The sequence below is a fragment of the Ambystoma mexicanum genome, chromosome 11 (assembly GCF_040938575.1).
Source record: "Ambystoma mexicanum isolate Mex_15411 chromosome 11, UKY_AmexF1_1, whole genome shotgun sequence".
Classification (NCBI taxonomy): domain Eukaryota; kingdom Metazoa; phylum Chordata; class Amphibia; order Caudata; family Ambystomatidae; genus Ambystoma; species Ambystoma mexicanum.
Genome location: NC_090934.1, coordinates 1,065,701,233 through 1,065,715,912, shown reverse-complemented (window position 1 = coordinate 1,065,715,912; position 14,680 = coordinate 1,065,701,233). Strand labels below are relative to the sequence as shown.

The window sequence follows — 14,680 nt, the reverse complement described above, 5'->3', positions numbered from 1 at the left end:
AAAAAGGCAGAATTAGGAAAATACACAATACCAACACTTTAAGAGAACCAGAGCAAGTCAGAAACGGCAGAGTCTACTGAGGAGCAAGAAAGTCATAGGCCAGGCCCACTCTTGGAGAGAGCAAGGCGGAATGTGTCCAAGATCACACAGTTGAATAGTACTTTAAAGAGTCGTTGCAGATAGTTCAAAAAGGGTTGGATCAGTTCAGAAAAAGTTAGTTAGCAGGTCCCAAGTCACCCCAGGATAGAAAGTCAAGGATTTACGGGACACCTTGAACAGTCTGTTGCAAGGGAGACCAGGCGGGACACAGTACCTGAAATGATGAGAAAGCTCCAGCGGGGGCAGTTGTTCCTGGCAGCGGGTGCATGTCGGTGCTTCGTCCAGGGGAAGAGAAGGTCTCGACGTGGAGGAAAGCTGGAGGTCGTTGCACTGCCAGGGAAGAAACAAGCCGCAGAGTTTCCCGGTTAAAAGGTACTACCCTTTTATTCGCGGTAGTGGTGAAGCGTGGCTATCCGGCCGCCGGGGTGCTTGGCACTGGCGATTCGACCACGGGACGATCCAGGAAGGCGAAAAGAGGGCGAACTGGTTATCCCCACCAATTCAGAGGAAGAAGACTCTCCGGGATGAAGATCTTATCTGTCGTTGGGAAGTGGTGAGACGGTTCAGCAGGGCTCCACCGGTGGTGTCGTCGTTACATGTCGGCTCAGCTTCTCCCTCTTCGGATTCTTTGGTCCTGTGGCGACTTCTCAAGTTCCAGTCCCCAAAGCCCTGCTTTTATGCAGAATATCCCCATTCATCAGTCCTAGCTGTCACTCAAACATGCTAAGTGGTGAGCCGGGTGTCTCACCACTGGGCCAATCACACAAGAGTGTGACTTGAGTTGCCGAGGCAACTCAGTTCAGGGTGCCTAAACCCCCCCTCCCACACATCTTGTAGACCCAGACAGAGTGGCACCACTTTTGGAGGCTTCTGTGGAGAAGCCCGCCAAAAAGTGGAACAAAGAGCTCGACTTGGGTTGGAGTTACAGAGGCAAACACAAACTCCATTTTAAAACCGAGTCCGGGCAAAAAGACCCAACCGGGGAATAAATATTAAATAAATAACCCGGCGGTATCTTGAACATTGCACCAAAAAAGTGGTGCGTTTAAAATGAATGGGAAAATACCATAGGAAATATTCCGGTGGAATATTTTGCGTGGTAACCACTGCCACCAGCCAGAAACTCGACGAGGGGGGGACTGCACAGTGCCCCCTCGAAAAACAGACCCAGGGGCAATCTAATTACCCCTACCAGTACTTCCACAATATGATGGTTTGTACTGGTTCTCTTCATAATTTAAGACTAGTAAAGTCAATGGTGACTTTGCATGCCCTGGGAGACAGTAGTCAGTCCCAGGGTATGGAGGTTATGTTTGGGGGTCACTATGACACCCCTGTGTTACTGCAATGAGGGTGCTGTGTAACACACTTACCAAAAATACATGAAACCCTATGGAGTAAAAGACCCCATAGCCCATAAAACACATTACAAAGTCAAAGGATATCTCAAATCATGTCTAAGAGTGGGAGAAAAAGAGTCTCACTCTTAGCAGGAGAAGAAAATAAACCCCAAAAATCCAGCAAAGTTGCTGGGGGACTCGCTAGGTTTGGGAAATTAGCCTTAACAGAGAATTCCCCCTAACACCTGCTGACCCTCTTGCACCTTCCATCATCCCAGTCTGCCATCCAGTCCTGGTGCACTTCGAACCATCTCTGTCTCAATGGCAGCAAAACTGAGATCCTTCCCATTGGGACCCCTGCTCCCTCTGTCTTCCCTTGACTCTGGCCTCCCTCCATGGTCTCTCCCCCTGCTCCTTCCTCTGAACCCAGAAACCTTGGAGTCCTCTTTGACTCCTACCTCTCCTTTCTCCCTCACACTCGGGACATTGCCAAGAAGTCCCACTTTCATCTCTTCATTCTCAAAGGAATTCTCCCTTTCTCCAGCATGGGGTCTGTCATGGATTCACATGCTCATGAATATTCCCCGTCGTCAGGCTGGGAATCCTCGGTAAAGAAAAAATCAGTATCAGTTTTGTTTCTGATCTGTCTTTCTTAGTAGTAACCAATCACTGGTCTCTGGGTCATACTGCACCCAGCCAATGACTGCCCTATCCCTAAGCCCCGCCCCTGGCAGCCATCCTCAGATTTTTACTGCACGTTCAAGTGTTGGGAGTCCTCGTGCTATAGCTCTCGAGCTTTTACTGCGTTTTGCGTTTTTTCAGAGTTTTATCTCCTTTGTTCGGTCAATCGAGCCTCAAGCTCCACCGTTTCTACTTCTGATCAACGGGGACCCGTTTCGGAATTTTCTACGCCCCTCAAGGGTGAAGTTTTCGTCGAGTTACGCTTCTTGGAGGATTCCAGAAGTTTCTGAGGCCTACCTCGTGGACATGGCCCAGGAAAAGGGAAGCTCGACACCTGAATCCAAGCTGTTCAGGAACTGCCCTGGAGGCAAGTTTCAGAATGTGTTCAAGGAGGACGAGCATTCGAGATGCCTCTACTGCCTCCACGAATACAAAACGCACGTGGAGAAGGACTGTGCGTTTTGCATGAGCATGTCGGACCAGACTATGAGGGATCGGCGGACCCGTCTCGCCGACTGGCTGGAAGGCGAGAGCCCGTCAGGTGAGAAGAAGTAGTCCAAGCGGTCTTCGAAGTCCTGTGAGGGCGTCCCAGCGTCGGGGGCCCAACAGAAGGCAAAGCACCGCTAGTCTGCGGTACCGGGAGCGCCGAACGGTCGGGCTCCTCGACTGTCAGGCAGGGCGCATCCTCACCGGCGCTCTGAAGAACCAGTGCATGACGCCTGCCAAGAGGGACCAGTACGAGAAGTAGTACCGTGTCCCCGATGCCGCCCCCTTGTGCCTGAGGGCACAGCCGACCCCGGATTCGGTCGTCTCGGCAGCGGCCAAGAAGTAAGCGGGGGGGGAGGGAATCGGCTTCGTCTTCAACTTCCCCACCGGACGGCGAGGGAAAGAAACTGGATGCCATGGGACGGCGAGTCATCACGGCGGCGACGACGATTAAGGCGGCCAACGCCCTAGCGGTTGTGGCCCGCTACGACAGGGAATTGTGGTACAAGATCACCCCCCTGTTGGACTTCCTACCGGACGACAAGAGGGCAGAGGCCCTGGCGATCCTACAGGAAGGTGAGGTGGCGTCGGACCACGCCATAACGGTAGCCACGGACATTGCCGATACCGGTTTCCGCCAGTTGGGCACCAGCGTTTGCGTAGATGGTGGGGGTGGCTGAAGGCGACAGATTTCCGCCAAGACGTGCAAGCCAAGGTTTTGGACATGCCCTTCGACGGGAACAATCTGTTTGGAAAGACAGTGGATGAGTCACTGCAGGCCATCAAGACCGACACAGAGACGGCTCGGGACTTGGCAGTTCTGCAGCAACGGCGACCGCCCTTTCGGAACTCCGGAGGCAAGCAAGTTGCCTCCAAACGATTCGGCGGCGGCTCCTCGACATACCGTCAGGCGGCCCGCTCCTCGTCGCAAGAAGCTTACAGGGGACGAGGCAAGTCAGGTGGATCTCGCCGTCGTCGCCAGGGAGGCCAAGGCAGCAAGGCTGCTTCCAAGCAAGACTGAGCCGGCCGTTGTGTCGGGCCCCCACCGAAGCACCCCCGTGGGAGGCCGGCTAACAAAGTTTGTCAGCGTGTTGGAGTCCATCTCCACTGACTGTTGGGTGCTGGATGCCCTGGCCCACGTGCACACTCTGGAATTTCTAAAGAAGTGCCCCTGAATTCTTCCCGTGGCCAGGAAGGAAAACCAGGTCCCTCAACTGCTGTTAGAGGTAAGGGCGATGCCCAAGAAAGGAGCCATCAAGCTCGTCCCAAAGAGGCTCCGGGCTCCGGAGTATACTCAAGATACTTCCTCGTCAGAAAGAAGACAGGAGGATGGCGTCCCATCCTGGACCTGCGTCGACTAAACAGATACATCAAGGCACAGAAGTTTCGGATGGTCACCCTCCAGCGCGTGCTGGGCCAGCTGGAGGAAGGCGACTTCCTATCGTCGTCGGATTTGGATGATGCGTACTTTCTCATCCCCATACTAAAAGGACACCGAAAGTTTCTCAGGTTCGTGGTCCAGGGACGGCACTACCAGTTCAAGGCCCTCCCATTCGGATTGAAGTCAGTGCCCAGGGTATTCACGAAGTGCCTACCGCCAGTGGTGGCGCGGCTGCACCTGCAGGGGATCCACGTCTACCCCTACCTGGACGATTGGCTCATCCGAGTAAGAACAAGGGAGCTCGCCGTCGAACACACAGCGAAGACCGTCCGGCTGCTCACGGACCTGGGATTCTCCATCAACTTCCCCAAATCCCACCTGGCTCCGTCACAGGTCGCACTGTTTCTGGGAGCCAGGCTCGATACAGTAGCGTGATTGGCCTCGCCGTCTGAGGAAAGGACGAAGGCCATCCTGGGCAAGGTGCAGCGTCTGCTGGCCACAGAAGTGGCCAGGGTAAGGTCCATCAGGTCCCTTCTCGGGATGATGTCCTCATGCATCTACCTGGTGCGCCTGTGCAGGCTTCGGATGCGCCCTCTGAAGGAGTTCCTCAACGCCCGTTGGATGCAAGCCACGGGCAGCTTCGAGGACAAGATCTCGCTCAACGAGGTATTCCGCCAAGCGATTCGGTGGTCGGGCACCCGTGCGCATCTCGCGGGGGGCAGGGACTTTCAGGCCCCAGCACACCAGGTGACGGTGACGACGGAAGCCTCCATGGAGGGGTAGGGAGCGCACACCGGAGATCTTCACGCGAGAGGCCTCTGGCTCCCGGAGGAGAGGACGCTCCACATCAACATACTGGAGCTCCGAGCGGTGTTCTGGCCCCTCAGGTCGTTTCTCCCGTCCCTCAAGGGCAAGGTGGTGAGGATCTTCACCGACAACACCACCACGATGTTCTACATCCGGAAGCAGGGAGGAACAAGATACCCAGCCCTGTCCAAGGAAGCCCAGGATCTGTGGCACTGGGCCGTTGCCCATGGGATGTTTCTGGTACCCTTTCATCTGGCATGGACAAACCACACAATCGCCGACTCGCTCAGCAGGGAGCTGCGCTCGTGCCACGAGTGGGAACTGTGGCAGGATCAAGTGGATCAACTCTTTCAACGATGGGGCAAAACCCAGATCGACCTGTTCGCGACGGCGACGAACTCCAAGTGCCAGAGGTTCGCCAGCAGGTTTCCCCAGCCGAAGAGCATGGGCGATGCTTTCTCGTTCCCCTGGGATGGCCTGTCAACCAGCTCAAGAGGTCCCGGTGCAGGATGATGCTCATTGTACTGGCGTGGCCGAGGCAGATCTGGTTCCCGGACCTTCTGGACTTGTCAGCGTCCCCACAAGTCAAACTGTCGACGGACGCAGATCTTCTCTCCAGAGAAGGAGGCACCATCCTTCATCACGACCCAGAGTCGCTGAACTTGCAGGCCTGGCTCCTGCAGAACTAGAGTTTGGAGGGTACGATATCCCGGCGGACTGCAGAGAGGTTCTTGCAAAGGCCAGGGCGTCCTCAACTCTCAAGTGCTATGGACACAAGTGGAAGAGGTTCTCTTTCTGGTACCGTGCTCAGAAGATTAACCCTCTACGGATTACAGCCCCTCAAGTGCTACCGTACTTACTGTCGCTGGCCAAAGCTGGACTAGCTCATGCTTCATCAAGATACATCTGGCAGCGATTTCCCGATACACCAGAACTGCAGGACGGTCATCCCTGTGGTCTCATCGCCTGGTGAAGGAAGGAGTTTATGAAAGGACTGTTCCGATCGTTCCCGCCGGTGAAGGCTCCAGCCCCGGCGTGGGAGCTCAACGTGGTGCTGACCAGGCTCATGGGCCCGCCATTCGGGCCTTTGCATTCAGCTCCGTTGAAGTTCCTGTCGTGGAAGACAGCCTTCCTTGTGGCCATCACCTCCACATGACGTGTGGGAGAGATTCAGGCCCTATCCTGCAAGCCTCCATACTTGACTTTTCACGAGACGAGGGTGGTGCTGAGGACGCACCCCTCCTTCATGCCCAAGGTGCCATCGGACTTCCATCTCAACAAGCCCTTGGTGTTACCAGTTTTCTTCCCGTCGCCTTTGTCGCCGGCCGAGAGGACTTTGCACTCGCTGGATGTAGCTAGAGCGCTGAAGTTCAACGTGGACCGAACAAAGAGTTTTCGGATGACATCACAGCTGTTTGTGAACTTTGGACCTGTGAACCAAGGGAAGGCTCTCTCGAAGGCTTCCATTTCCACATGGGTCTCCGGCTGCATCATGCACTGTCATCGGTTGGCAAACTGACGGTTGCCCGGCCGTCTGAGAGCCCATTCTACCAGAGCGATCGCTGCTACCACGGCGTTCCTGTCTGGTGTGCCCCTGCTGAATATCTGCAGGGCTGCTACGTGGAGGTCGACGCACACCTTCACAAGATTCTACTGCGTCGACTGGGATTCCAGGGAGGAGTCCAGAGTCGGCCAAGCAGTGCTGCGCAACCTGTTTGCCTGAAGGTGGGCCTGGTGAGGGGGTCAGAGTTGCTTAATGTTGAGCATTGCCACCTCCCGTGGTTGTGCATGTGTGTACTGTTATGTATTCTTATATTCATGAGCATGTGAATCCATGCCAGACCCCATGCTGGAGAAGGAACAAGTTACTTACCTGTAACTGTTGTTCTCCAGCATGGGTCTGGCATGGATTCACATGCGAACCCTCCCTCCTACCCCTCTGCGGCTCTTCACTTGGTCATACTGCCACTTTCTCCAGCATGGGGTCTGGCATGGATTCACATGCTCATGAATATTCCCCGTCGTCAGGCTGGGAATCCTCGGTAAAGAAAAAACCAGTATCAGTTTCGTTTCTGATCTGTCTTTCGTAGTAACAACCAATCACTGGTCTCTGCGTCATACTGACCACAGCCAATGACTGCCCTCTACCTAAGCACCGCCTCTGGCAGCCATCTTCAGATTTTTACCGCACGTTCATGTGTTGGGATCCTCGTGCTATTGCTCTCGAGCGTTAGTGCTATTTTTCGCGCTTTTTTTCACAAAAAACTTCGATTCTTTCGGTCAAAGAGCCTCAAGCTCCACCGATCCTACATCCGATCAACGGGGACCCGTGTCGGATTCATCTGTGCCCCTCAAGGGTGAAGATTTCGTCGAGCTACACTTCGGAGGAATCCAGAAGCTTCTCAGGCCCGGTCTCGGAGATGGCCCAGGAGAAGGGAAGCTCGACGCCCGGAAAGCTGTTCAGGGTCTGCCCTGGATGCCAGCTGCAGAACGTCTTCAAGGAGGACGAACACTCTTTCTGCCTTTACTGCCTTCATGAGGACAAGACGCACGTGGAGAAGGACTGTGCGTTTTGCGGCAACATGTCGGAACGGACCATGAAGGACCGCCATCAACGTCTCGCCAACTGGCTGGAGGGTAAGAGCCCGTCTGGCGAGAAGAAGAAGAAATCCGAGCGGTCTTCTAAGACCTTTGAGGGCGCCCCGGCGACGGGGGCCCAACATAAGGCCAAGCACCGCGAGTCCGCTGGCACCGGGAGCGCCGAACGGTCGGGCTCTACGGGCGCCAGGCAGGGCGCACCCTCCCCGGCACCATCAACCACGAGCCAACGCTCTGGGTCGGGTAAGAGGAAGGCCGAGCACCCGGCAAAGCTCCTGGAGAGGCCCCGGTCGAGCTCTAAGGCAGAGGAGGAGCGTGGCAGTGCCCCCTCACTCAAGGATAAGGCGGTGAGCGCACCTAAGGTGGTGAAGGCCTTGATCCATCCGACCAAGCCCTCTATCGAAACGGTCGCGGCGGCCCTGGCTCAGCCTGTGGTGGCTGCACCAGTGGTGGCGACCTCAGGGCCCAGAATCTCCCTGCCTCCTCGGAGGGAGTCTTCCTTTGTGCCCATCGATAGGACCCCCGTGAAACCCTCCGTGGGGAAGAAGAAGGGGGGGCAGGGCGTCGTCGGAGATTCGGCCTCAACCTCAGAAGAGGAGCTGATCGAGGTCTTAAGCCACGGCCTAGGCGTGGAAGAAGGCCAGCCCGTCGGAATGGACCCCGACGCAGGTGACGACGACGACATCGTCGAGGATACCGACGGGGCCCCTGCTCGCCCGTCGGATTCCCCTCTGCCAGCGCCGCAAGACAACTCGGCGGCCATTTTGTTGGCCATACAGTCCTTATGCTCCGAGATAAGGACGAGGCTACCGTTACCGACGGAGGAACCTCTCCCGTCGGGGGATCCAGAACCGGGACCTTCTGGTGTTCCCCCTACCAAGAAAAGAAGGATCCATCCACCACCTCCTTTTCAACCGTCGCGCCCCTTCCAGCCCTCCTCCCCGTCCACCCGAGGGGATGATACAGGGACTGACACGGCAGCGACGGGTACGGACGACGAGGCATACGACGAGGATTTTCCGTCGTCGCCTCCCACCAGGGCTTCTCCGCCCGACGAGATCGGATCTTTCCACTCCATGATCTCCAGGGCTTCCGAGCTTTTCCAACTCTGCCCTGAGGAGAAGAAAAAGGAAGGCTTCCTTTATCAGCGGCGCGAGGCCAAGAGGAAGACGGTCCTCTCAGTGCCTCTGTTGGACGACATTTGGGATGAGGGCCTTTCCCTCCTCAAGAACCCTTCCACGACGCCAGCTAGAAGAGACCGGTACGAGAAAAAGTACCGGGTCCCGGACACGGCCCCCCTGTGCCTCCGGGCGCAGCCTACCCCGGACTCCGTCGTCTCCGCGGCAGCCAGGAAGAAGGCGGGGGGGGGTGCGGCCTCCACATCGATTTCCCCGCCGGACGGCGAGGGAAAGAAATTGGATGCTATGGGACGTAGAGTCATCTCGTCGGCAGCGACGACGATTAAAGCGGCCAACGCCTTGGCTATCGTGGCCCGCTATGACAGGGAGCTCTGGTACAAGATAGCTCCCCTGCTGGATCTTCTGCCGGACGACAAGAGGGCGGAGGCCCTTGAGATCCTGCAGGAAGGTGAGGTGGCCTCGGACCACGCCATCACCGTGGCGACGGACATCGCCGACACCGGGTTCCGCCAGCTGGGCAACGGCATTTGCCTTCGACGTCGTGGATGGCTCAAAGCTACGGATTTCCGGCAGGACGTCCAGACCAGAGTCCTGGACATGCCCTTCGACGGGAACAACCTGTTTGGGAAGACAGTGGACGATTCCCTTCAGGCCATCAAGGCGGATACTGAGACGGCCCGGGCCCTTGGAGTCCTGCAACGACGGACGCCCTTTCGGAGCGGCGGAGGCAAGGGCGCCTCCAAAGGTTCCGGCGGCGGTTTCGCTTCCTACCGTCAAGCGGCCCGCTCGTCGTCGCAAGAGGCCTACAGAGGACGAGGCAAGTCTAGCGGACCCCGCCGTCGTCGCCAAAGAAGGTCAAGGCGGCAAGGCCGCGCCCAAGCAGGATTGAACCGGCTGTGGGGTCGGGCCCCCACCGAAGCACCCCGGTGGGAGGCCGGCTGGCGGGCTTCGTCAGCGTGTGGGAGTCCATCTCCACCGACCGTTGGGTGCTGGACGCCCTGGCCCGGGGCCACGCGCTCGAGTTTCAAAGAAGGTGCCCGCGCGTCCCCCCCGTGGCCAGGAAAGAACTTCACGTCCCTCAACTTCTCCTGGAGGTAAAGGCGATGCTCAGAAAGGGCGCCATCGAACTCGTCCCAAAGAGGCTTCGGGGCTCCGGAGTCTACTCGAGATACTTCCTCGTGAAGAAGAAGACGGGAGGATGGCGCCCCATCCTGGACCTGCGACGTCTGAACAAGTTCATCAAGGCGCAGAAGTTCCGGATGGTCACCCTCCAGCACGTCCTGGGTCAGCTGGAGGAAGGAGACTTCCTATCGTCGTTGGATTTGGAGGATGCCTACTTCCACATTCCCATCCTAAAGGGGCACCGCAAATTCCTCAGATTCGTGGTCCAAGGGCGTCATTACCAGTTCAAAGCCCTTCCCTTCGGACTACGGTCGGCACCCAGGGTATTCACCAAGTGCCTCGCACCGGTGGCGGCGCAGCTGCGCCGCGAGGGGATTCACGTCTACCCCTACCTGGACGACTGGCTCATCCGCGCCAAGACGAGGGAGCTCGCCGTGGTCCACACGGCAAGGACCGTCCAACTCCTCACGGACCTGGGATTCTCCGTGAACTACGCCAAATCCCACCTGGTGCCCGCGCAAGTCGCACTGTTTCTGGGAGCCAGGCTCGACAGTGTCCCTTCTGGCCTCCCCGTCGGAGGAGAGGACCAGGACCATCTTGGGCAAGGTGCAACGGATGTTGGTGGCCGACGCGGCCAAAGTGAGGTCCATCAAGTCCCTCCTCGGGATGATGTCTTCCTGCATCTACCTCATTCCCATGTGCAGGCTCCGGATGCGCCCGTTGCAAGAATTCCTGGATGCGCGCTGGATCCAGACGACGGGCAGCTTCGAGGAAAGGATCAAGCTCGACAAGAGTTTCCGACGAGCGATACGGTGGTGGGGCACCCGCGCGCATTTGACGGCGGGCATGGACTTCCAGACCCCAGCCCACCAGGAGACCGTGACCACGGATGCCTCCCTGGAAGGGTGGGGAGCGCACACCGAAAATCTGCACGCAAGGGGACTCTGGCTCCCGACGGAGAAGTCCCGGCATATCAACGTCCTGGAGCTCCGTGCAGTGTTTTGGGCCCTCAGGTCCTTCCTTCCGTCCCTCAAGGGCAAGGTGGTGAGGATCTTCACCGACAACACCACCACCATGTTTTACATCAGGAAACAGGGCGGAACCAGGTCCCCAGCGCTGTCCAAGGAGGCGCAGGACCTGTGGCATTGGGCCGTTGCCCAAGGGATTTTTCTGGTGCCGTTTCATCTGGCAGGGATAAAAAACACCATCGCCGACTCACTCAGCAGGGAGCTGCGCTCGTGCCACGAGTGGGAACTACGGCAGGATCTGGTGGATCGCCTCTTCCGACGGTGGGGCACACCCCAGATCGACCTGTTCGCGACGGCGACGAACACCAAGTGCCGGAGGTTCGCCAGCAGGTTTCCCCAGACGAGGAGCATGGGCGATGCTTTCTCGTTCCCCTGGGAGGGCCTGTTCCTCTACGCGTTCCCTCCCTTGCCTCTGCTAATCCGGCTCGTCAACCAGCTCAAGAGGTCACGGTGCAGGATGATCCTCGTCGCACCTGCGTGGCCGAGGCAGATATGGTTCCCGGACCTTCTGGACTTGTCAGCGTCCCCGCCGATCAAGCTGCCGGCGGACGCGGATCTACTCTCCAGGGAAGGAGGCGCCATCCTCCACCACGACCCGAAGTCGCTGAACTTGCAGGCCTGGCTCCTGCAGCGCTAGAGTTTGGAGGATACGACATACCGGCCGATTGCAGAGAGGTTCTTGCAAAGGCCAGGGCGTCCTCGACTCTTAAATGCTACGGACACAAATGGAAGAGGTTCTCTGTCTGGTGCCACGCACAGAAGATTAACCCTCTACGGATTACGGCCCCCCAAGTACTGCCGTACCTGCTGACGCTGGCCAAAGCTGGTCTGGCACACGCGTCCATCAAGATTCATCTTGCTGCGATCTCCCGATACACCAGAACCACGGGGCGGACGTCCTTGTGGTCTCATCGTCTGGTGAAAGAGTTCATGAAGGGACTGTTCAGATCGTTCCCGCCGGTGAAGGCTCCGGCCCCGGCGTGGGAGCTCAACGTGGTGCTGACCAAGCTCATGGGACCTCCGTTCGAGCCTCTGCACTCGGCCCCGTTGAAGTTTCTATCGTGGAAAACAGCTTTTCTTGTGGCCATCACCTCCGCACGACGAGTGGGAGAGATCCAGGCCCTTTCCTGCAAGGCCCCGTACTTGACTTTCCACGACACGAGGGTAGTGCTCAGGACGCACCCCTCCTTCATGCCCAAGGTACCGTCGGACTTCCATCTCAACGAACCCTTGGTGTTACCTGTGTTCTTCCCGTCGCCTTCGTCGCCGGCTGAGAGGACTTTGCACTCGCTGGATGTAGCTAGAGCGCTGAAGTTCTACGTGGACCGCACGAAGGGTTTTCGGAAGACGTCACAACTCTTTGTGAACTTTGGACCTGTCAATCAGGGGAAGGCTCTCTCGAAGGCTTCCATTTCCAGATGGCTCTCCGGCTGTATCATGTACTGTCACCGGTTGGCAAACCGACCGCTGCCTGGCCGTCCGAGAGCCCATTCCACCAGAGCGATCGCAGCTACCACGGCGTTCCTATCTGGTGTGCCCCTGCTGGACATATGCAGGGCTGCTACGTGGAGGTCGACGCACACCTTCACGAAATTCTACTGCGTCGACCGGGATTCCAGGGAGGAGTCCAGGGTCGGCCAAGCAGTGCTGCGCAACCTGTTCGCCTGAGGTGAGCCTGGTGAGGAGGTAAGATGCTTAATGTTGAGTTGATGTGATGCTTGATGTTGAGCCTTTGCCACCTCCCGTGGTTGTGCATGTGTGTACTGCTATGTATTCTTTATTCATGAGCATGTGAATCCATGCCAGACCCCATGCTGGAGAAGGAACAAGTTACTTACCTGTAATTGTTGTTCTCCAGCATGGGTCTGGCATGGATTCACATGCGAACCCTCCCGCCTACCCCTCTGCGGCTCTTCACTTGGTCATACTGCCACTTCACGTGCTTCCAAATCTGAAGATGGCTGCCAGAGGCGGTGCTTAGGTAGAGGGCAGTCATTGGCTGTGGTCAGTATGACGCAGAGACCAGTGATTGGTTGTTACTACGAAAGACAGATCAGAAACGAAACTGATACTGGTTTTTTCTTTACCGAGGATTCCCAGCCTGACGACGGGGAATATTCATGAGCATGTGAATCCATGCCAGACCCATGCTGGAGAACAACAGTTACAGGTAAGTAACTTGTTCCATCCCCACTTTCCCCCCAGAAGCTCAATGTTACCCGAGCCTTGGTTCTCTGTAGGTTTGACTATTACAATAGCCTCCTCCAGCGTCTTCATCCACTCTGCAACCCCTCCAGCTAATCCAGAATAGGGCAGCAAGACTTGTCCTTGGCTTTAAGCCCAGGGACTGCAACTCTCCTGCCCTAAAAAGTCTTCACTGGTTGCTGCATGGATTAAATTCAAGTCCCTCTGCATCATCCTCAAGGCTGTCTGGGGCTGGGGATCACACTATCTGCAACTCTGTTACTAAACTCTCCCTCTATACTTCTACGTTCCTCTGGCACCAACTCCGAGTGTGTAAAGTGTTCAGCTAAACAGAGGGCAGGATGTCCTTCCATTCTTCTCTCCTCTGCTCATCTCACAGTTGCTGTGATTGGTGTCCAGGGACCTTATGCATCCTCAGGGACCTTGACCTCCCGCATCCAATCGCCTCATCGCCTGTCTACCTTCATCACTTGCCTCTGCACACCCTACGCCCTGGAGGATCACACTTACCACCCAACACGGCTCCAGGCCGTGTAGCACTTAACATACCTTGCACCTCATCTGTGGCTCACCCTCAAGCATGGACACCCCAGCACCTACCCTCACTGCCCTCTTCCTTGCTGCACTTGCACGTTCTGAATACTCACAAGTCATTTTAGGTTTGTCCTTTTTCCCTCCACTGTATCTAATATTTTTGTGTATTTTTAATGTGTTTAATTCCCATATTCCGTCCCTCTGGCCCTGTGGACGCTTTGAAACAGAATTAATTTACTGTATAAGCACCTAACAAGCAAACAATAAATAAATGTAGTAGTCAGGCAATTGAAGCTAATGGCTCACACCTGAATTCTTTTGTCGAACCTGTGAGGCATAAAAGGCCCAACCTCTCTCTACCTGTGGTATTCCCCAGGGGTCTAACCTCTCTCTCTGCCTGTGGTGTTCCCCAGGAGTGTAACCTTTCTCCCTGGCTGTTCAACCAATCCCTGGCACCTCTTGCCCACCGCACAGCTGCTCCCAACTTTCAGTGTTATACGGATGACACCCAGCTCTCCTTCAGGCTCCCCTCGGACGCCTCTAATCCTTCTCTCATTCCTGACTGTCTGTCCGCAATCCAGGAGTGGTGCGCTGCCCTTGATCTCTGCCTTCATGCCAGTAAGACGGAGATCCTCCTCATCGGAACCCCAGCTCCCTCCTTGCCTCTCTGGCCACCCGCTCTGGGCCCTCTTCCTGCTCCTACCAGTTAGGCTAAGAACCATAGTGTCATAGTTTTGGAAAAAAAGATTGAATGCCCTTTTTTTGGAAACCAAAAGGACCGGAAAAAAAAATGTGAATACTTTTTTTTCTCCAGCATGGGGTCTGGCATGGATTCACATGCTCATGAATATTCCCCATCGTCAGGCTGGGAATCCTCGGTAAAGAAAAATCAGTATCACTTTAGTTTCTGATCTGTCTTTCGTAGTAGTAACCAATCACTGATCTCTGCGTCATACTGACCACAGCCAATGACTGCCCTCTCCCTAAGCCCCGCCTCTGGCAGCCATCTTCAGATTTTTACCGCACGTTCAAGTGTTGGGATCCTCGTGCTATTGCTCTCGAGCGTTAGTGCTTTTTTCGCGCTTTTTCTTAGGAAAATGTTCTCTTTCGGTCAAAAGAGCCTCAAGCTCCACCGTTTCTTTATCCGATCAACGGGGACCCGTGTCGGATTCTTCTACGCCCCTCAAGGGTGAAGATTTCGTCGAGCCACGCTTTTGGAGGACTCCAGAAGTTTCTCAGGCCCTTCTCGAGCATGGCCCA

General features: G+C 56.2%; 1 protein-coding gene across 1 annotated transcript in view; it reads left to right on the top strand.

Moving 5' to 3' along the window:
- The window catches only part of KIF7 (kinesin family member 7), a 797,909-nt gene that overhangs the window by 688,296 nt on the left and 94,933 nt on the right, over window positions 1–14,680 (top strand). The gene's annotated exons all lie outside the window — the stretch shown is intronic.